This window comes from Ciconia boyciana, chromosome 7 (assembly GCF_034638445.1).
Source record: "Ciconia boyciana chromosome 7, ASM3463844v1, whole genome shotgun sequence".
NCBI classification, from domain to species: Eukaryota; Metazoa; Chordata; class Aves; order Ciconiiformes; family Ciconiidae; genus Ciconia; species Ciconia boyciana.
The window spans coordinates 67640339-67664079 of record NC_132940.1 but is presented as its reverse complement, the minus strand read 5'-3'; the positions used below and the strand labels follow the sequence as shown (position 1 = coordinate 67664079).

Genomic DNA, 23741 nt, shown 5'->3' with positions numbered 1-23741 from the left:
GCTTTTTTTTGCAAAAGCTTGGAAGTGACTTCAAAGTGTGAGAATGTATTGGGAAGTGAAAGTGAAAACCTCAGCCGTTCTCAGGGCAACAGTGAACAATACAAGTTTTGCACGGGCAGGTGACTTGTGAGGATGGGAGTCTTGGAAAGAAAACATAGAAGGAAATCATGCAGGGATATGGGGCAGGCGGATTCACGGGGCCACTGAGTTAGAGACTTTTACAAAGCCACCTTGTTCTTTTCCCAAAGGCTTTCATTTAACAAAGAAAGTAGCTGGAAAAATTACCCAGAAATATTTGACCTTCAAAAAGGCCTCTAAGGCACAATTACCTGATGTTCACTGAACTGGTTCATGTGGTTCCCACTCTAAATGACTTTCTGGGTTCACCCATGTGTGAAAAGGGGTCTGATTATATGGAGGAGGGCAAAAAGAAACTTCAGGAAGGAGACAAACACGCCAGGGAATTTTACTGGTTATGTTTGCTTCAAGGGAAGGAAAGGGCAACTAAATGTAGCCAACTCAAAGTAGCTTTTTGGCTCTGAACTTCAAAAGAAAGTAACATAGGAGAGATGTGGGGTATCGATAGCACTCAATATAAGTTGTTTCAAAGAGTTAGGTAGGAATTGTAGAATACATCGTACTTAGCTTTCTTTTAGCCAGATGGCAAATTCTTTTTTTCCCTCAAGTACAACAAAAATATAACAAAAATCCTGTTTCCCCCCCATGTCTTTTCTTTCCTTCTGCCCTTGGTTGCCTTGCACACAGGAGATCACTTGGCTGTCCAGCCACCGCTGGTCACGCCAGGGTCCGGCCATGCCCTTTCTGCAGAGTTTCAGCTCTTTCCACTGCAGGCTCCTGACACTGGAACAAAGCAAGTGAGTTATCTAGGGCTGCAATCTCTATTAGGCTTTAGGGAAAATACTTTTTTAAGGAAATAAATTCCACGGTTGGCACAAAAGTGCTTCTACCATGCACTCTTTTCAGTGGAAGGTATAACCAGGTGCACGTAAGAGTATGACTTCAATGGTTTAGTATTGGCAGAGACACAAAGCAGCATTTTACGTGCTGCCCCTCTGCTCTGAGCTGCCAGCAGGATTGCACGGGTGCGCAGAGAGACGGGCCTTTGTCCGGTGTGCAGACAGCAACCCCTGAAAACTTGAAGACTTCTTGAAACTAGGGAATTGGATTTCCATCTCTGATGAGAGAGCACAGTGTGCAATAGGAAGTACATTTGTATGGAAGCAAATTATTTTAAATAATCTTGGAACTTAAAGACTTTCATGAATAAAAGCAAGTAGTCAGTACCCCTTCCGTCTGCATTATCAAAAGGAACGAATTCTTTGAGACAGGGTAGAAAGACAAGAGCATCATCATGGTAATTGTACCACTGAAGCAGTTTTTAATTCTTTGACCAAGTATCTTTGTGAAAAGAAAGGAAAAAAGAAAAAGATTCAGCTTTCACATTTGAGATAGTGGCTTGAAAATTGAAACTCTAAATCCAGACAGGTAGCAATCAGAATTTTTGAGTAGTCCAGTCTTTCAATCTTGCTTTATAAAATAGCAGTAACCTCCAGTATCCATGGGGCACCATAGCCTGTTCTGCCTGAGAAGTCCTTTGAAGACAGGTTCTGACTGTGTCCCACTGCGGCCTGCAGCGTGTGTCTGATTTATGGTTGCAATCTTGCTCTTTGGGGATTTTGACCATGGTTCACTAAGGATGAGTGGGCTCGTACTCCAAGGCATGGCACTGGCACCTGGAACTGCAGGTAGGTGTCTAAATCCCAAATCAAACGTGAAGGTGCCGCGTGAGTCTAGCGCCCGCCAGCACGGCCCCTGCGGTGGCCCGGCACGCGCCAGGGCGTGCGGCTCTGCCACGGCGCGCCCCGCATCGCCCAGCCCTGCTCCTGCCGGGACTCACACTCCTGGCTCTTCTCTGCACCTCGCTGCTGGGCCGAGACCCTCGACGTTCCTGGGGCGAGCCCCCGTGGCACTGCCGCTCCCGGCAACGCGGCACTCGGTGGAGCACCGGGGAGAGGCTGCGTGCTGCACAGCCGCTCACCTTAGCACTGAGGCACGACGGGAGTGAGCAGGGTGTGGGGCTCGAGGCCTTTCAGGCAGAGGCTTAATCGGAGCCCTGGTTGCCGGTGGCGAGCTCTCTCTAACCAGCGGGTCACTGGGCAAAAAGAGGTTGCCTGTAGGCTGAGGCAGCCGGCTCCAGGAGGCAGTTCGTGGCTGTGAGTGATGCCTCCAGGGGAAGCGGGAGTCGGTGGTGGCAGTGGGCAGAGACACGGTGAACTGTGGAGCGGGTACCTGAGCACGACTGTCCTGAAAGGCTGGAACTCTTGCACCTTTCTTGTTGACGTGAGAATGTTCCACTTGGCACTACGTGGGGTCAACACGCCACGTTTAAATTTGGATCTAAAGCGTTCGACTCGAGTTTCCACAGAATTTTGGGACTTTGGAAATGTTCTGCTCTTTTTCAGCACGAGCTCATGAACTTGGAATAAAATTGTCCTTTGGGGAAAAAACAGAACAGATGAAAAATAGGTGCTCATGTAAGATCTGAAGGCTGAGGCGGTCTCAAAGCGGTGGTCTTTCATCTGTGTTTGTCTTCCATCAAATGCAGGAGCAACTCTGAGCAGGATTTGCCTTAGTTTAGGGAGGCAGAAAAAAATCATAATACGTTATAAATAAAAGAAGAACCCTGAATAAGAAGATTTTTCAAAAAGCCATTTCTTTTCCTAGACAAGACATCCAGATCAAAAGTGAATGGTGATTCAAGAGAGTGCTCAAGCAGATGGTTACAACAGCTCCCGGGCTCCTGACAGCAGCCCCACTGGACAGCCAGTTTAGTTTCAGCTCGTAGCAGCATAAATATGGGGTGATGTGGAGTTCGTCAGGCTCGTTCCTCCTCCTTTTGGAGGCTGAACAACACGCACACGTCCGTGCTCCTGAATTCATGCCCATTCTGAAAATGTGTTTGCCTGATCCTTAAATTTATGTGGTCATCTTGGTCTACACAAAGTGCACCGAGCTCTGCCGAGCCCACGGCAGTTACCTGTGGGCCACAGATGGATGCCTCAGCTTACTGGAGAGACTGCGTGGAAGTTTTCTGCCTTCCTGCGATGCCTGCTGCTTGTTAACAGCTGGTCCCGAAAAGGAGCTGACATAAGGGCACTGAGGAGCATGGCTTTACAGAAATGCACTCCCTGCAATTCTGACTGAAAGGCTATACGCTGAGTAGCTAACTACAGCAGAGACACTGAAATAGTTGAGAGGTTTCTACTGGAGCCTGCTTTTAACCCTCTGTCGCCCTGGTTGGAAAAGGGCAGTAGTTAGGATATGCTTTTAGCTTGAATTTGCACTTCTTCAGTCTGGGAGGAAGAATGGAAGACATGTTCTGAGAGCAAATTCCATGTATGTCTTCTGCCATCTGCTAATAGCATGTGTGAGCAGCTCTGCTGCCAGAAACTGAGGAACAAAGATAACATCGTTGTGGAGAAAATTGCACTGCTCTGAAAATGAGACTCTTATTCCAGATGACTTGATAGCTCAGCACCCGCTGGGGCCAAGTCTGGGGCCAAGTTCTGCTCACCGACACTTGCACAGACCCAGGATAACATCGCTCAAAGTAGCGTGAGCCCTTACAGGGGCAACGTGGTTCCTGCTGAGCCTAAAGAGCAAGTAAGTTTTAGAATCCATTTAGTATGATGGCCTGGTTGGAATCCCAGAAATGAAATTATTTAGGGTGGGAGGAAGGACAAAAGCTGAAGAGCTTTGCCACTGAAACCACATGCAGGCAACTTGCAGAAAAAAAATGTGGGGAGTCCAGACGGCAGTGAAACACGGAGGAAATTGTCAGCGTTAACCTTCCCATGTCTCTTTTTGCGTCGTCTCATTTGTGCAACGCACGTGTCAGTGCACCCTTTAACGCTGCAACGACGACAGCGGGATCCGAGCCCCCCGGTCCCAAAGTGCGAGTCCCGGCGGGAGCCATGCGGCTGTGGCCAGCAGCGTGCCGGGCTGCCTCCCTCCTGCCGCGCAGCCGGTACGCAGGCAAGGGATAACCGTGAAAAACGAGATTTACAGGTGTGATTTCTGAGCTCTAATGCAGTCTCTCTCCTCACCGTGCGGCTGGCACAGTAAAGTCAACAACACACAGAGAAATTCTACGCGGTACGGTTCTTCAGATCCCTCTGTTGTGCACTGGTTTGCAATGGCTGGGTAATGGATGAGACTGGTTATCAGGAAGGAAAACGATGGAACATAAATCGTGCAAGACATGCGGGTAACATGGCAAAAAAGGCCTGAAAATGACAACAGGATTTTTGTGTGTTTGATACAGCCTGTTAGAAAAGACCCTGTTAATAGCACTGCCTGTAATTCTGCTTCCAGTCAGCTCAGCTTCATCCTCCTCCAGGACTTAGCCTGTGATATTTCAGAAGAACGCTATTAGTAGATCTCAGAAGCGTTTGAATTTCAGTGTGGAGCTGGTACAAGGACGGTCTGGTTGCTCTGACAGTGCTCTCGAAGGCAGAACAACAAGGAAAAAGATCTGCATTTTGCCTTAGCAGACTGGAGCGTGTATTTATACCATTACTGCTGGAGCAGGAGGGGACATGGAATACAAGGAGGGTTTCTGCATGGCTCACACTTTTGTTGTGGCCCCCTTTTCTGCTTGGGAAGCTTCCTTGGTTTTTCAGTGGCATCTGTAGCGCTGGAAGCTGGCAGCAAGTTTCCCACTCGATGTTACATTATGAAATAGTTAATAACATTTTTAGGAGTGGAGGGGAGCTGTTTATAAAGAGCTTTTGTGTCTTTCACGTTTCTTATTTCCCTGTTAGTGTTAGAGTAATTGTATTTGTGACTGCTCGATGAACGCAGGCACGGTGCTACCTGGAGTAAAGCGGTTGCTGCAGGTCTCCGCTGTGTGACCCAACGCGCCGGCCCTGGCTCTCCGCTCCCCGGACAGCCGGATCTCTGGGTGCGTCAGGCAGCGATGACGTACGTGCAGGGAACGCAGAGTTTCTACCAAGGATGTGTCAGCTCCTGGTTCTTGCATCACTCCTAAAATCCTAGTATAATAGAATAATAAAATCCTAAAATAGTATTACAGAGTTTCTTGGGAAAGTTCTTACATGTGTAACTACATGTGTTGATGAATCACACATTCCTTCTGGACCTACAGAAACGTCTCTCTGTGAGAGATGCAAATTCAGCATTCCCAAATGGTGGCACGTTCTTCTCATCAAAACCAAATGGTCTGGTGACAAGAAGGCACCAAGCAAATCCCCCAGATCTGAAGATGTCTTTATCTGATATTCAAAGCAAGCAGTCACGTCCCTGGAGAGGTGAATTCCTGTGTCTGCTCTCCATCCTCTCGGTGCTGAGAAGCTGTCTTCTAAAGGAGCCCAGCTCTTTATCCCAGGAAGCCCCAGGCCTGCTGCGAGGGAGGGACCAGCCAGGCAGGTGGAGGGAGGGCCGGTGGCACGCACGAGGGGCTCGGTGGGAATGAGCGGGGCCAGGCGGGGGGGGAGAGGGAGCAGCTGCCACCAGGGAGGGAGCCTGGGAGGCCAGTGTGAATGTCAAGGGGCAAAGGAAGAAGGCAAGAAATGGCACAGCGGAGGAGAAGGAGGGCAAGGAGGGCAGGGAGGAGAGGAAGAAGGAGCACTGCAGTCTTGGGGTGAGGAGAGGCGCCAAGGAAAGGACCATGCTCATCGTGACATGGAAACTGTCCTCTGTTCATGTTGTCCAACCTTTCAGGCTTCACCACTCCTCTCTGTGCCAAGGCTTTCCCATTCCTCCTCTCCTAGAAGCTGTCCCTCGTCCTCCTCCTGAGCTTACTTACCAGAGCTGAAGGGACGTGCTGTGTCACCAGTCAAATGCACGTCCATCCCTGAATCAGGCTTTTCTTCATCTGTCTACCGCCGACTTAATACGGGCAAAGGCAGAGGAGGCTAGAGGATATTAACAACTGTTGAACCGCCAGGTAAACCTGCTAGTTTGAAAACTCATATAACGGCAGAGTATACTAGGTGTGCAGCTCTTCAAAAGCAAACATCCATTTACAGCAGGATCATAAAAATCTTTGAGGCACTCAACAGCAAGTTGCCTGTGGCTTTTCACCCTTGTATCTCCAGGAGTTATTGCTCAGTGATGGGGTATGTGGTGTTTTGTGTGAACCGAGAGGTAATTGTGAGCAGTTACTTAAATAGCCCTAATTATGTTTAGAGAAGGCTGTTCCCTGAAAGCAGCTAGAATCTGTGAATAAACATATTGCCACAGGTGACCACCTGATCTGTGCATATGGGCCTAAAAAAAGCCAGTTTGCTAAGTTTAAATACCTCAAAATAAAGCTGAGCAGACACCAGACGCCAATAGCCGTGCCTGCTGCGTGCACGTTACCAAAAGCAGCATTGTACAGGGGCTTTGTAGCGGAGGAGAGTGCAGCTCAGGTCCTTGTGGCATTGCAGACGACCACATAACGTTTAGCCAGCCCATAATGCACTCCTGAGGGGACCAGCGGGCTTAAAATACAGGCCTTGAAATACCACACGGACAAAGCAAGATGAAGAAGTGCCTTGGCCCCGTGAACGGGGGGATGAAGAAACCCAACGGCTCATTTAGCTTAATCCTTTGGCAAGCACGCTCGACGTCTGCTGAAGTCCAGCGGCAGCCCCTGCCGTTGCGAGTGCCGCCCCGCGCAGCCGGCCTGGAGCTCCCTGGGCACGGTGGGCACCCGCTCCCTGCCCCCAGCCAATGGGGCTGGGTGGGGGCAGCCTCGGCCCCCACGTTACCCCCTCGTGAGTAACGCGCGGAGGCTGCGAGACCTTTTTGGGGCACCTGAACACATGCGCTTTCTTTCTCTGGACAGGGTCTCTCTCTCTCCACCAAAGGTGCCCACCCGGGGCCAGGAACGTGGCTTAGGCAGCCCCCGGCCCCCCGGCCGTGCCTGAGCGTTGGGAGGATCCAGAGGAGCATCCCTGCTCAGCTCAGACCGGCAGCGCGGTCGCCCTGCAGCTCGGCCGTGTCTCCGGGAGGTAGGACTGGACAGCGGGAGCCCTCCCCAGCCTCCTGGCAAAGCTTAGCGCTTCAGGCAGCGTCGAACCCGTCCCGCGCGCGGGCACCGCCAGCCTGGAGTCTGGCCCTTGGGGAGGGCTGGGACCTGCTCGGCTCTGCCGGGCCCGCTGCCGGCCAGAGAGGTCAGGAGCCCGGGGGTCAGGGGGAAACAGCGACCTCCGCCATTGCTTTGCAGCAGTTGGGCAGTGAGCTGGCGAGGGGCGCTCAGGCGAGCGGGGCTCAGCCGAGGGGGCTCAGGTGAGGGGGCTCAGCCGAGGGGGCTCAGGTGAGGGGGGCTCAGGTGAGGGGGCTCAGCCGAGGGGCGCTCAGGTGAGGGGGCTCAGGCGAGCGGGGCTCAGGTGAGGGGCTCAGGTGAGGGGGCTCAGGTGAGGGGGCTCAGGTGAGGGGGCTCAGCCGAGGGGGCTCAGCCGAGGGGCGCTCAGGCGAGCGGGGCTCAGGTGAGGGGGCTCAGGTGAGCGGGGCTCAGGTGAGGGGGCTCAGGTGAGGGGGCTCAGCCGAGGGGGCTCAGGCGAGGGGGCTCAGGTGAGGGGGCTCAGGGGGCTCAGGTGAGGGGCGCTCAGGTGAGGGGGCTCAGGTGAGCGGGGCTCAGGTGAGGGGGCTCAGGTGAGGGGGCTCAGGTGAGCGGGGCTCAGGCGAGGGGGCTCAGGTGAGGGGGCTCAGGCGAGCGGGGCTCAGGTGAGGGGCGCTCAGCCGAGGGGGGCTCAGGTGAGGGGCGCTCAGGCGAGCGGGGCTCAGCCGAGGGGGCTCAGGTGAGGCGCTCAGGTGAGCGGGGCTCAGGCGAGGGGGCTCAGGTGAGGGGGGCTCAGCCGAGCGGGGCTCAGGCGAGGGGGGGCTCAGGTGAGGGGGGCTCAGCCGAGGGGCGCTCAGGTGAGGGGCGCTCAGGTGAGGGGGGTTCAGGCGAGCGGGGCTCAGGCGAGCGGGGCTCAGCCGAGGGGGGCTCAGGTGAGGGGGGCTCAGGCGAGCGGTGCTCAGCCGAGGGCGCTCAGGCGAGCGGGGCTCAGGCGAGGGGGCTCAGGTGAGGGGGCTCAGGCGAGCGGGGCTCAGCCGAGGGGTGCTCAGGTGAGGGGCGCTCAGGTGAGGGGGGCTCAGGTGAGGGGGCTCAGGTGAGGGGGCTCAGCCGAGGGGGCTCAGGTGAGGGGGCTCAGGTGAGTGGGGCTCAGGCGAGGGGGCTCAGGCGAGCGGGGCTCAGGCAAGGGGGGCTCAGGCAAGGGGCGCTCAGGTGAGGGGGGCTCAGGTGAGGGGGGCTCAGGCGAGCGGGGCTCAGCCGAGGGGGGCTCAGGTGAGGGGGACTCAGGCAAGGGGGGCTCAGGCGAGGGGGGCTCAGGCGAGCGGGGCTCAGCCCACAGGACCCAGCTTCCAGCTTAGCCGCAGCCCTACACTGCCAGGATTTTTGAAAGAGAAAGTCCATGACAGAGAGGACAGACGTGAAGCTGTTTAACGTCTGTGCGGGTTGAAGAGTTCACGGTGACAGCTGAGATAATGCCGGGCCTGGCCCCGGGCCCGAGCCCGCCCTGCACCGCCAGCCTTCTCCTCCTCCTGGAGCGAGCGCCCAGCTGCCTCACCCCACCATTAACCACGTGTGGCTTCAGCGTGACTTAAAATTAACAGCTATGCATAAAATCGGTACATAATTATTATATATTATGACATGGAAGTACAGTAGGTCTAGAAATAAACTCTGTGCCTTTTTGAATTAACCCGGCGGCTCTCTGAACAGCTAGAAAAAAATTCTTAATATTCGTGGTAGTCAGTCACGTTTTCTTCCTCTTTGTTCTGTTTTGATCAGTAATTGCTTTCAGCACTCCTCGTGCACAGCCGCGGGAGGCGGCATGCTCGGAGCCCCGGCCCCCTTCCCCGGGGCACGCAGTCCTGCTGGCAGCGCAGGGGACCCGAGGGGACACCACCTCCTCCGCGGCTCCTCTGGGCAGGTGACGGTGACGCCAATTGCCGCAAGAAGCTCCTAGCATTGCCCTGTACATGACGGGCTCACCTTGTGCGCAGCACCTACCCGTTCTGGCACCAGCCACCCCGCCATCAACCCGGGCTGAGAGGACCCCCCGCCCCGCGCACCCCCCAGGCAGGCGCCAGCTCCTGCTGCTGCTTTCTTCACTGCGGCGCTGGCGGGACGTGTCCATGCCAAAGGTCCTCCTCACCCGCCGCTGGGCCCCCAGCTTTCCCCCTTCTCCTTCGACTCCCCGTCTCTGCATGTTTCTCTGCATCGCTCCCCTCCGGTATCATCCTGGTGTGTCTCTGGCCTTCAGCTCGCTCTGCGGGGAGCCATGCAGAGCCTCTGCTCTGGGAGCAGCAGAGGGATGGGGCACATACCCTCGTGGCACCTCTAGAAGCTGGCACAGCACGGTAAGTTTAAAGGCCTTTTCCGAGGAAATTAGGGACAGGCAGAGGATTGCCGTCGACACTTGGCTACCACCAGCGCCAGCTCCAGGCAAAGGAATGGCTGGACGAGGATGCCACCTGCGGAGGGCAGAAGCCTCACGAGCCCTTTTAGCAAACTCCTCTGATGTCCCGGGGCTTTAACTGGAAACTGCGGCTCAGGACGGCTGGAAAGCTGTGCAAGACAGACAGCGCTGCCCACTCGCTCCATCATTCCGAGCTGGGGGCCTGTCTCCCCCGGAGCCCCTGTGCCACGGCTCCCCGCTGCCCCACGGCCCCACCGCCTCCCGGCAGCGCAGCGGAGACACGAGAGGTTCAGCTCCCAGCACAATGAGGACGAGCTCTGCTACTCAGAGCGATGGCTGAGCTTGCCCAGCATTTAGCCTATACCAGTCTCTTGCCTTGCACACAAAAAGTGCAGGATTCGGTCAGCTTTCAGATTTTTTGATTATTTTTTATAACACTTGTAAAAGAAATCCTTAGGAATACAATCTAAAATACACCGTAGACAAAACTTTTTGGTAGCAAACTTTTAAAGAGATTTTACAGAACTGTTTTAGAGCAATTGTGGAATTACAGTTGAGGTAACTTAGGAAAGAAATATAGATGGAAGGGAAAAAACAGTATCTCCATTCTAATAATAATAAGGTGGGAATGAGAATAAAGGTAAGTTTTAGAGAGATGAGTAATATGTGCCGGAGAGATGAAGGATTGGCACAAGTCCTCTGGATGATCAGAGTTTGTCGGGGTCTTCAGTCGGGGCAGCCCTGGCGCCTGGCAAAGCCATCGCCTGTTGCAGCGGATCGGGGCCGGCTTCAGAAGGGTGCGGAGCTGTGCTGGTCTGTGTTACACAGCTTGCACTCGCGGCTCGGAGGCTTTCACAGCCCTGCTACCTCGCTGCTTATGGCTTGCAGTGACGCCACTATCACCTCGGCTATGGGGAGAGAAAGTCCATTGAACCACGTTGCCTCTCTGCTAAACAAAACCCAGAAAGATGCCGCACACCTGAAATGCGAGGGTTTTCCTGGCAGCTTCCAAACAATCACTTCATTTTGTGCCTGCGCATCACTCGGTGAACTTCCGAGAGAACAGGTGACAATTATGAATCAAAATATCTGGTGTTTCCTTTGCAACCACAGAAGCTTCCAGCAGAGCTTTGTGCACGTTGCAGCAGGCGGGAGAACAGCCACTGTGTGACTCTGTGGTCGGCTAAAAGCTGTGCCATGAGAGGACAGCTGAATCGCTAGTCCTAACTGGGTGAAACTACAATGAAAAACACACAGCACACCAGAACACAGTGACTTCCAGTGACCGTGCAGGCGTGAACCCAACGTGCTAAGGCAGTCACTGCTTAAATAAGGCACTGTTCAGCAGGACATCTTTTCTGACGCTATTCCTGAGACCAGAGACCCACGACGTTAGCGTATGAAAGCAAATCTGTCTCCCAGCTTGTTTACACAGACTCTCACATCCGTGAGCGTCAGTGATGGCTCCGAGCAGTGGCTCTAAATATCCACAACCAGCACCGCGCCCCTCTTTCAGAGAAGTGTTTTGAAACACTCGTCCAGACTTTTCAGCAAGGAGCGACAATTATCAGAAGGGGAATAGCAACGCTAAAGTAGAAAAAAGCAAGCTGCGGTGGAAGGGGTAGGCTACCTGAATCTTCAGCTGCGTGTCAGAGATTTGTCGTGCTCTTAGCGGAGTCTTGGCTACGTTTCTGCAGGCAGAAGGCCTAGAGACTGGGTATGTGTCAATGGCTGTGTACTTCTCATAGGTTTAGTCTCGGGGTAGCAACTGCAGCCATCTCAGCAACGGCAAGGCCACGTGGTGACGAGCTGGATCGCTTAACATGCTTCTTCCCTCTTCATGCATACTTTGAACCCAACCCAGAGACATTTTTTGCTGCCTGATCCTCACTGGGTCCCTGCTAGAGATCAGTCTTGTTTTTCTTCCCTGGCTTCTCTATAATTATAGAGCGTGAAGCGGGTAAATGGGATACAGGATTGCTGCTGGCCAAGTCCCTGTGCTGAAGGCGTGCAGGCAGAGGCAGGGCTGTCCGTACCGACTCTTGTGAAGGACGGTATTCAGTGCCTTAATAAGCCTGTCATGGTGCAGTCGGATGATGATTCATGTGCGGCGGTGGACTGAGCTGCACGCCCAAAGCTCTTAGGACCACAGGCTGCCTTCCACATCACTCTCTCGGAGGCTGCTGGCCCTAAAGCAAGAAGAGACGAGTAGGAGACACAGCAGCCTCTGAAAAGCCACACTTCATAGTCTGGTGTACGATGTAACACAGACCAAACTGCATCAGACCAAGGCCCCTGTTAGTCCGGTGTCCTCTCTCCCAACCCAGCTGCAAGCAGATACCTACAAAACAGTAAGAAAATGGCAAACATATCTATTTTTCCCCTGCTAATCTTCCAGCCTTTAGTATTTTCAGTTCAGGGGATTTTATAAGCTGGTTGTGGTCTCTTTGGTAATTCCCACTGGCTCTGTTCCACTTACTTGTCCATTTTCCCTTGAGTCCCCGAGAAGTTTTTGCATGTTTTTGCAAACGCCCTTTGCAAAGCATTCTGCAGGGCTAGTGCTGCTGCATGAGGAATGACCTCCTCTGATTTGTTTTCGCACTATCTAGCACAAGCTCAAGGCCTGACTCCTGCCTGGTGATGGTCAGCTCATTTTTTATAGGTGAAGCTATAATTTTTTCTAGTTACATCACTTTACAGTTATAGACATTAACTATAATTTCCTGTTGTATTGCCCTGTACTCAGTTTGGCTAGGGTCTTACGCGTTTCTTCATAGTCAACTCTTACTACTGCAATATATTGAAATAAGGGCTAGTAATCTTTAATGCTGTAAGCTGTACTGAGTCAGGAGCTGCTGGAAGTCCTGTTCAGCACTTTCCCTCCGGGGTTAGCAACATCCAAGAGAGTCAAGGCAGGAAACTGGAGGTGGTTACAGCATCACTCATCTCCGTTTAATTTACTGTCAGATGTAAATCAATGCCTTAATCCCACTGTGATAAAAATCTTTATGATCTCTGCAGTGGATAAAGCTGTTTGGTCAGGCCAAGTAACCAATTTTAAACCAGCCACTATAATCCCCTTTTTCACCAAAGCAGGTGATTTTGTAATCACTGTATATACTAGATCCCACCAGGAAATCATTATTCTAGAACGTTAGCTGCAACACTAAATTTACTTTGGACTTTGCTAGAATACATGATGGAGTTGTTAGTTTGCTTCATTCTCGCATCTCAAACTGCACTGACACGTAACATACAGAGCTAAGTTTCTTTGCACTGTTATGTGAACAAAAAAGATGACAGTAGCATCTTTTTCAAGACTGATGAGCAAGCATCTTTACTTAGATGAAGACGGGAAGTCTTGTGGTTAGACACCCACTTAGGAGCCACAGGACTTGGCTTGTTTCCAGTCCTGAACAGATTTTTTTTTTATATTATCTTTGAGCCCCAGCTTCCCCATTCAGGAATCTTGTGAAGTTCAAGTGATTCATATTTCCTAAATTGATTTCTCCCTTCCTTCTATAACCATTTTGGCTGACTAGGCTTGTTCTTCTTCTCTTGCAACAATTAGGTTTAAATATGAGTCAGCCTGGAATAAATCAGTAGCACAGGATGCACTAGCTTTTACCCAGAGAATACCCCCAAGTGCATACATTTAAAGAATTAAAGTTTAGTTGTGGTGTTATGGCACTGTCCACATACAACGTCAACTTCGCTTTTCTCAGCTGACACAAATCTGTCCGTTCAGAAAAGCCGGGGACTCGGCAGACAACCGCCGTGATGACGTTCACGTTCCTCTTGGGTAGGGATATGCAAAGCTCCTGTAAAGGAACGACTAACATGCTCTTCTCCTGGCGCGTTACAGCAGCTTTCCAAGGATCAACGCCTGCGAACAAAAGAACTCATGAGACAAGTACCATGAGCCTCTAGACCCCTCACTTATTCCCAGGAAACTTTATTACTGACATTCATAGCGATGAGAACCTCCTTTGCATTCCTCCGGGCACATCTACTGAAGGATATGATTCAGAGGTGGCCTCTTATTGTGGACAGGATGGCATTTCTTAGCTTTCACAATAACCAGACATTAAAACATAGATGACTGTACCAGAGCAGCCCTTTTTTTTTGAACAGTAATGATAACATTTGGCACATACCTCACATTTCTAACAAAAAGCCCTCATTGCATTACCCCAGAGCAGAGTACAGCGTGTGCTTCCCCTTCCTCCTGATGGGCCCATTTCCCACCACGCTGCCCAGTGCCAGGCAGGCACCTGCAGCGCCTCTGGGTACTGCAGGGGGGGAATACATCCCAGGAGGCTCTGGGCACCGTGCACTCACTCCCTCCACATCAGCAGACCTGGGTTAGTGACAAGACACACAAAAAAATAAGGCCCAAATCTGGCAGGCACCCAGTGCAACCACTGAAGATGTCTGCTTTCAGTAGGTGAATCTGGCTGGCTTTTTTAAGGAACTAAAAATCCTGCCTGGTAGTAAACATCTTAAGTTACCACACAGCAAAAGAAAAAAAAAAAAAAAAAAGAAACCCCAAACATCAATCACCTAGCCAAGTCTTTGGGATGGAAAAATCTTGAAAGCCTAGATGACATGGACGCAGCATGTCTCCTGCCTGGAATACCCGGGAGCGTTTGTTGGTAGCATGCCTGATCGTGTACCGCTGGTCAGAGCCGGGGCCAAGCCCACAGCCGTTCCCCCGCCAGCTGCGTGATCCCTGTCCCTCCTCCGGCTGCGGGAGAAGCAGGTGACGCCTGGGTGGGACAACTGCCAGGCATGAGGAAAGACCACTTACACCTATGGCTCTTCTCCCAGGCAAGGCATAGCTCGTTCCCAGGCGCGAAGCACTGGCTGCGGCCAGCACGTCCACCGCCGCGCTGTGACTGTTCTCAGGAGCGTGCTACAGCACAGGGGGACTGTGAAAGACAATGAAGCAAGTAAGGTGAACGGCACCGAACTTTCTGGGGGGAAGCAGTTTTGGTGCAATGTTGACCACCCATACTTCAGAGTCATTCTTTGCAGCGAGGTGACGTGGGCAGGCAGAGCGGCATTCACGTGTGGGTTGTGCAGGTCCCTTTGGTATGCCACAGCTGAAGCACTTACGATGAAGAAAGGGAGACTCGCGACTCAGTCGCAGGGCTGAAAAGGTGGGTTCAGATCCTGCCACAGCTTTGACTCGCAACCTGACAGACTCCGTACATTTCAAGTTGCAGAACTCCAGCTTTTCATATTTCAGCTTTACGAATGCTAGACAGTGTTTTTGCCACATTTCATCTATCAGATTTCTCAGTTTTATCCACTTTCCATCAGACTAAACTAAACCCCTAATTTTGCTGCCTTTCCTCGCTTGTAAGAGGGTGACAAGGAGGTCAGCTTCAGAGAGGCCTTGTGAAGAGGAGGGTGGTAATAGCTGTGAAGTGCCCTGTCTGGTGAAGTCTCAAATGAAAGACAGGCTGGCTGTGCAAGGCATTATAAAGTCTTTGAAAATTAAGATAATAACAAGGCAGGCCCGTATCTTTTGCTAGCGTGCGAGATTCAGAGTCGCTGCTGCGGAGCAGCATTTCCATGCCAGGAACCTGCACCAGCTGCTACGGCCACAGATCAGCCCTTCAGCTGATACCAAAGCATGGGTTGTGCTCCAGTTCTTGGACTCCTTCACCTCTGTATCACCAGGATTTCTTCAGCACCGTCATTAACAGCTCACACATACCTGCCACACCTTCCAGCACACGCCTCTGCATTCCTCGCCCTCTCCAAGACATGCCTTCTTCATGGACTTGCGCTCTCGGAGCTCACGTTCGCTGTCTGTCTTACTCGTGTGGTCCCATGAAGTGCTGCTAAGTTGCACTCATGGTGAATTTAGCCCACCGTGACCCCGTCCTTGCAAGAACAGATCAAGGGTAGATTATCCTGTCACCTAACCAGTACTTTTTGGAAGTGGTTTACAACTTACATAAAGAAAATAAGTGCTGGAAATACCTGATCTGTAGTGGCAACCTCTGGACCTTACTACACACATAGCACAAGCGAATGTCTGTCACTGAATGCATTTTCGTCTGTTCTCCGAGCTGTGGCCGGATCTTGCAAGCTTTCTCCCAGCCTTTTCTCAGCTTATAAAGCTTTTCCTAACATCTCTTACGTTACCAAGTCTCCGGTTCCCAAGTGCTGTGGATATTTCCAGCTCTCAGAGTTTCTGTGACAGACAGCTCTGTCTTCCAGGGGATGCAGTGCCTGGCAGCTCTGACCGAACAAGCCGGGGGTCACAGCGCTGGCCCTGGAAGGTTCCTGGACTCTGGGCCTTGGCACGGGCCAGCCAAGAAATGATCCCACCTTCCCCCTTCTCGCTGTTCTTCTTACATGGTGCAGCAAATCAAAACCTCAGATCGGCACAACTCCTATTGTTGCTTGATTTGCAGTCTAGAAAAAAAAAAATCAAGCTCCTCATTTCCATACAGCAAGTGGGAACCAGCAGCAGCTGGCAACTTTCTAGCCTTGGCCAAGGGCAAAGGAAATAGTTAATCTATCACTCCTTTGAAACACAAATCTCTGCCTCTTACCAGGGCAAGGGAAGGTCTGAGTCCTTGACTAATGTTAAGGCGCTCAGCTTAGGCTCATTTCATTCCCCATTTTTCTGTTCTACTCTCAAATTTTATGCCTTGATTTTTAGTTTAATCCTTTATTTTTAAGGTTTACCTGGCATCAACTGCTTCTCAAGACTATTCATTCTGTCCATTAATTAGACTTATTAGCTGTTTACCTAACATGTTACCTGATTATAATTAAAACAGTATTCTGTTCCGGAAAAAGAATCTGAGAAGGGATATCTCAAGAGGAGCTCGTTAGATTGGTATGGTAGAGGGGGTGTCCCCAGGCTCTGGGGGGGAACGGTGTCTCACCGGTTACCCTCATTTTCTGCCAGTCCCCTTTCTGCACATGCAGGTCCTGCGGACCATTCGATACAAGGGTGATGACAGGTTAAGGCATATATTTTGAGAACTTGTCTGTGATCAGTAAGACGTCGCTGACAGGTTCACCTCAGCCCCTTCGCAAAAGACCTTCGTTTAGGAGAGGTGCCGGGAAGAGGGATGGAGACACAGGCAGGAGTCGGAGGCCGTTCGGGCGGAGAAGCCCCTGCTGTCGTCCCCGTGAAGGTCTGCAGCCCTGCTGCAGGGCAGGTGCTCCGCCAGCCCTCCCGAGGGAGAACGGCCTGCTGGTGCGAAGGGGCTTTTCTCTGGGACTGACCCCAACCCACGCCTGCTCTCAGGCTGCGGGTTTCTTTCGTTGGTTCACTGCAACGCTGTTTTGGTTTAGGAGACTGACACACCTTGAGATGTGATAGCACTTGTCTGATTACAGCAGAAACTCTTCTGACCACACACCAGGGCAAGGCTTGCCTGCTTTCTCAGTTTTATTTTCTACTCCGAGCTTTGCAGTCTTGCATCCATGCTATACTGGCATACACAAAACTGCACTTTAAAAGTGGCCTGTCTGTTTTCATTGAAAAAAATCCCTCCTTCTGGTATTTTTGCTAGCATCAGTCCCCAGAACACAACCCTGGACACAGGGAACATGTTCCCCACTGATGTGCCAGACAAAAGTTCATGGTTTTGTCTTACTGAAAATGAAGTCTTGATTATTCATGCAGTTCCCAATGAGTCACTCCACACCCTTGAATTATTTCTGACAGATGTAAAATGCCTTCTGCTGAATTCCTACTCCAAAGAGCCTTTTGCATGACCGGTTTCTCAGTGAATGTGAGCAGACTCATGATTTACAGTGCTTCATCATCATGGCATGTGTAATACTAAACATGATGACTAGGGAAACCAGACCCACCTATTTTTTGCCATAGGCTCACAGCCTCCAAAATCTCCTGGCAGCCGCACAAGAGGCCTTCGTGCAGGGCAGGCGTGTGTGCAGGGAGACCCTGTGTTACCCTGCGGATCTCAACACATGCAGGTCCAAGAAAACTGACCGGCTGAGGGTATATGAATTCACTGCAGCGATGACGTGGAGACTGAAGTACTAACCTGAAGGCCTGTTTCTGCCACTTTTCACTTTCTTGCTTTCTCTTTGCTGCCAACAGCGTGCTTACCACTGGCTAAACACTCAGCTGGGGGCAAGTCATGCATGGTCACTGTCCCTCTGTGCGGGCAGTGGAGAGCAGACCTTCCAGCTGTGAGCTAAAGCGCAGCTCTGCTCCCTCAGCCTGCCGTGCTCACCTTACCTCCTTCACGCTGGAATTACACTCGCTGCTGTGTTTACCCACAAACATGGTTGGTACGCACCAGTACACAGTCGGGAGACGCAGATAAACCTTCCTCCACAGCCTGCAGAAGACAGGCGTAGGCTGCTTCCCAAAGGCTCTACGGCTTCTTCCTGAAACGGGGGATCCCCAGGCTGGCTTGAGGATTTTCACAGACCTGCTTTCTCCCACAACGAAAAGCTCTTTTAGGGGCTCCAGCATTGAGGGGACCTCCTCCAAACGAGAACCTCCCCCAAGCAAGAAGGCAGTTGCAGGAAGGATGCCCTGAGGGTACCAGCAGCTCGGAGCTCCCCCCGGGACCCGACGCTGCTCTCGGGTGCAGCTCGGCCACGCACCGCTCCACCGTGGAGCAGGAACATACCCACGGTAATTCAACGGACATTGAGACAATGTTCACGCTGCGAGGGTTAGTCTGGTCAGACGCAGTCGTGACCTGGGACGTGACGCTGCCTGTGTTTCACAAGAAATGGTGTGAGTTCTTGTAACGGGGAGCTCTGCTGAGCAGCTGAGCCTCACCGTCAGAAATCCCCGCTGCCATACCTGCAGGCAGTGAAAGGGGCTGATGCGCTCTCACTGGTGGCTGCAAGCATTTCCATGACGTTCCCTAGCAGACGGCCAGTTCTGGCACAATATGAGGCTGAAGATATTACCCCTGAGAAGTGAGATTTTAGGATGGGATTCCACGTTTTTCTCCTATGGAAATCTCTGTCACTGCAAAACACAACAGCACCCAAAAACATGTTAAGCAGTCATTTTAGCAGTTCCAAAATCTATTATTCATCTGGCTAATTAAAAAAAAAACGTCCTCCCTTCTTTTATTCACAGATGGTCATGATGATACCTTTTTGTTCAATAATTAATCATTTTTGTGTCAGGTTTGACTTGTTTTAGGGAGTTAAACTGAGTGTCTCGTTCAAGGAAATCTGTAATTGAGATCCAAATCTCTGTGCATCTGGGCATCTGTGAAAGACTTCAAGATTTGTGCAGATGACTAAGTATATGCTCTTAAACGTATATTTTACTACCTGAAAGGCATCTACACAGGACGTTAGTAGAGGCTGATCTGTCATCTCTCTGTCTTGTCAGCAGACCCACTGGATTCTGACAGCTGAATAGAGGCTATTAATTAGAACTGCCAGGTTTTGTCAGACTTTTGTCATACTCCCTCGATAATTCAGTCTTATGCATTTCAAGCAGCTGCAGTGGGAACACGACCAAACCTTTTCATTTCCCCCCTAAATTCTACGCCTCCCTTTCTAAGAAGGAGGATTCATTCCCGCAGTAATAACCCTTTGCATTTTGGGGGCCAGCGTAACTCAGTGCTGCGTTAGGGAGTGCCCGGGTTTGCGCTGACTCCTTGGGCTGGGAGCAGCTGTGCAAAGGTTCTGGTATTAACTCCCCACCCTCGTGAAGGTTACAGAGGATAATGCCACAAGTTTTGCAGGAATAAAGAGCCTTTTTCTTGCTTTTCTAAGGAGGATCTATGCTAGAATAAGCAAACAAAAACTGGACTTGATTTCACATCCCTCTGCTCCCACCGCTATCCTCTCTGGAGTCAGTAGCCCCGCTCATGTGGACATACGACGTGCTATAATGACTCTTAGCTATTCATTCTTAAAGGAGAAGTGTTATTTTTGCATGTAGCTATGACCTATTTTTTAATTTTGCTATATATACAAATTTACTCTTCGTAGCACATCTATGAATCCTTTGAAACGCATGTGATGCAGAGTAAATGATCGGACCTTACAGGCATATTTGGAAAATGCCAGGTTTGTTTATTTTACATGTTTATAATCGTCTCTGGCCATGTTATCATTGATTATTTTCCACGGTAGCTTTCAAAGTAATGTTGGTTTGTCTGGATATTCAACATCGCTAAAAATCACTTAAAATGTCAAAGGCAAGAACAGTTGTTCGTTTTTTCTCACCGCTACAGCCTAATGCATCCTTGAACCATGAGCCATCTCGTTACAGCTTCTGAAATCAAAGTAAAGCTAGATAATTTAGAGCATAGCACAAACATATCCTGTAAAGATACAGAAGTATCTTTCATGAATCCAGAGCATGCAAATGGATGGACCTTACAATATCTTCTCATTGTATTTTCAGTACGTGCTTGCTTTTGTTTCAAAGGCATTTGAAAATAAAATTGTTTGGGTTGCGAGATTGGTTTGGGGTGAGATAATAACCTGTAGCCGTAACGGACAGGTCTCTTATTATGCTGCTTACTTTCTAAATTATCCTCATCAGAGCTTTTCCTTAAACATTTAATTATCTCTGCTCCTCTCCACTCCCCAGCCTTCTCTAGGCAGCGGGGACTGAACTGGGTTAGTAAGTAAGTGGATTCTTATGGAAATACAAATCTCTGTTGCTGGAGCAGAAACAACTTTTCCTTCCCTGTAGCTATACCATAGTAATTTTATAAATTTTATTTCTCTGTAAGAGATTATTTTATTTATTGTAGCTGAAGTAATACTAATAAATAATTTATATTTAAGCATAATGTGTACATATTATAATTCTGTTTATTTATTTGCCTGTAGAGCGGAGGAAGGAAACTGATTTATGGAAAATCCAGAATAAGATATTGTTTCAACTGGAAAAATATATTTGGGGGGCACACCACCATCAGGCTCCAAGACACAGCAGGCCCCTGCCCCACTGCCGGCGGCACACAGCCCTTCTGCAAGGCCAGCTCGGACGCGTGGCGGTTCAGCACTGCTCACGTGGTGCAGCAAAAGACTTTGCCACGTGCCTCCCCTGCTTTCTCCTATCCTGGAACATCCCCTGTGCACCAGCAGCAGGGAGCTCTCTCTGGCACATCTTTGGTGGAAGCTCTCTCTGCGCATTAGAATTAATATAATTAGTTATATTAATTAATATGATTACTCGGAGTTTGTCATCTTCTTGTATAGTACAAGTGATTGCCACCAAGAAGTCTGCACCTAAATGCCCCTACCCTAAATGCCCCTGAAGGTATCCTTGGAGCACACTAGGAACCTCAGCACCCTGCTCTCAACTACCTATGCTGTAGACAACCAGAGTTAGACACGCTAACGTCAAGTAAATTCTACCTTTCAAGTCCAGCTTATGCTGCCCGAGCACCCAATTTTATAGGAGAAAACGAGGATATATGATTAGAGGTTGATACCAACTTCTCACTGTCCCAGACTGCAACAGCAATTATTTTGCATGGACAGCTTGTTCCTTCCATGCACTGCTCAGAGATGGATCCTCTTCAGAAACGTAGTCCCTGCCTGAGCAGAACAAAGGGCTATGTCACCTTCTTCAGGAGTAACCCCCGTTCAACTGGGATGCCACAGGTTTGCCTCTGGGGCCAGCCTGAGCTGCAACAGAGCGTGGAGAAGGCTGGTTTCAGGCAAGACAGCACGCGCAGTTGGCGCGCTTGTGAGGGTGCTGACTGCCAGACTTCCATGCGGAAGTCACACCAGGAATGAATGCGTTCCAAAGGGAATTCATGTGGCACCTTCCCGGGGGCTCCCACGGCTGCACGGAGGTGGCTATGGAGGCAGGTAACTGGCGTCTGGGACATCCAAGAGGATTTTCCCACAGCTCACCTGGATTCAGGTGGCAGTCTCTAGAGGCTCCATTGCCCCTCAGACTTTTTCCTCTGAGGCGTCCTCAGCAGTAACTAACGCAGTAGCCAGGTTTTCTGTTCTTGGTCCCTTCTCATGGGCCTGCCCAGGGAACGAGGGACCCTGGTCCACCCTCGGGCCACCTCTCATGTCAGGGTCAGCCTACCTGAGGAGCTTGCTTTTATTCTTGATGCAATGGTGGCATCTCGTAAGACCGCTTGCTGTTAATTCTGCACTGCATGATGCAGTGTACGGGCTAAGTATAATGTTCAATTACAAAGTGGTGTGAATAAGAGCATCTGCCAGTGTCTGCATATATATGAGGTCAGTGGGTTTACATTCCTTCAGGCCAGGAAACAGAGCAAGTGTGACCTCATCCCCATGCCAGTTTCTCCACATTACGAAGTCACCGCAAGACGTGACGACACATTGTTCCTGCTCCGGGAGGACGGGACTGAGGGCTTGGCTGCACTGCTTTGGAAGAACAAACTGGAAGGAACAAACACGCACAAGCAATCTTGAGGTAAGAATGCAGCGGAGAACAAGCACGCTGGTTTTCCCACAGCACGAAAGAGCCGAGCAGTATATACCTCCAAAAAACCTTAAATGCCTGGTCTTTACTATATTTTTACCATAGTCATTCATGCTCCTTAGTAAAACCATACCGTAGTCATGAGGGACTGCAAGATTTTAGTGACCACATCTGCTTGGTTTTTGCCCACCTGGTGGGCAAAAGAGGTCTGCTGCTTTAAAGTGATGTATACGATCCAGCGTCCAGCCCTGCTGATCCGCGAGGGAGAGGAAAGCAGGACAGTGGGAGGCAGCTGTGCAAAACCTCCACAGAGGAATCATGTTTTCCCACTCCTCGTTTGTTATTCTGTGTGGTAATGTATTAATTCCTTAACTAAACTCTTTTGATTATTTTGATAACCCTTACTGATGTCACTCTGAATATTACTGTTATCCTTATAAATACACAATCGTCTTTCTGAAGAAATTTAGCCATGCAGCTAACATGCCCTATGACTTTGAAACCAGTACAGTAAATTCATCAACGGAATTGAAAATAAAATTAAGCTTTGGATGAAAGCTACACTATATACCCCTAAGGCTTATAAATTTGGTCTGGTCCAAGGTATAAATACAAGTCCCCAAAACAAATATCATTCTGATGGGGCTTATGTGTTTCTTAGACAGGACTAGACAATTTTAGAGGCATGCATATGTGTGCAAGTTATGAAGGCATGTCCTGGGTTAAGGAAACAAACGTCATATCATACAGAGGTTTACATTAAGGATGGGAATTGCTCAAAATTGGTATGGGTAAAGCATACCTTTAAATTGTATTCACTTTGGCAACACCCAAAGGACCAGACTCCATCTTGCACGCCTTTGCTCTCTGTAAGCAAGCATGCTGCCACATCATCTGTCTAGAGGGGAAACAGCCCTGCTCCTTGCTCTGAGCCTGGCCAGGGTGCACCCAGCTCTGTCGGGCAGCAAACTGGCAAGCCGATGTCGGCACGGAGCTTGTCCCCAGCAGTGGGCCCTGCTGCGTGTACCTGTAGGGACAGCCATGCTGGAATAGATAATGGAGAAATGTTTCTGCTGCAAGCACACCTAAAACCACCACACGCACGGGTCTGCCGGCGGCAAGAGTAGGCAACAGACAAGAGGGGCTGTAACATGGCACCGTCAGGCTGGAGTAGTCGCATTTACTGAAACGCAAAGCCACCCGACAATGTCTTAAAGGCCTGGATGGTCTTGATTCTAGAAACAGGAAAGCATCCGTTCTCTTCCAATTTAATACAAAAACACTGGACTCTCCTTAAGCACGCCATGTGTGAGAGTTGAAGTTAATGTTGGTGAGCGGCGAACATGCCTCTGACACCCATTTGGATCACGTTTCATTGCAAAAGGATTGTCTTCACAGAGACTGCCACCAATTACATGTTCAGGACCTATTTTCCATGCTCAGAGATAAAGTTTCCTACTTCTTTTTTTCAGAAGCTACAGAGCCTCAATATACTTGCTACCTTTGGGCCCAGCCCTGTAAATCTTGCTCCGATGAATAAGCCTTATTCATGAACATTCTCATGTCATGAGAAAAAGCTTTTATGGAATCATGTTTTGTAAGTACTAGTGAGAAGCTAAGCTAGATAGTACCTAGATAAGACAGTGATGAATACATGATAATCGTTTTTTTGTATTTCTAGCCAGACCCTAACACCCACAAAATGACCATACATATTGAGTAACAAACAAATGAAGAAGTCAATTTCTGAAGACCTATTTGGATAACGCAATTATTCTTTGCAATGCATAAAACTTGAATAGGGCACTGGGAATTAGCAACATAAAAAATAA

At 50.2% G+C, this 23741-nt stretch overlaps 1 long non-coding RNA gene across 2 annotated transcripts; it reads right to left on the bottom strand.

Moving 5' to 3' along the window:
* Positions 1 to 13027: 13027 nt before the first annotated feature.
* LOC140654851 (uncharacterized) lies at positions 13028 to 18483 on the bottom strand. Of its 2 annotated transcripts, none has more exons than XR_012043549.1 (3): positions 18319 to 18483; positions 17801 to 18228; positions 13028 to 13383 (listed from the first exon to the last, which is right to left on the bottom strand). It is a non-coding gene; the product is annotated as an uncharacterized lncRNA (long non-coding RNA). The 2 variants fall into 2 exon arrangements; XR_012043550.1 differs by having other exon boundaries at positions 18140 to 18228.
* Positions 18484 to 23741: the final 5258 nt, after the last annotated feature.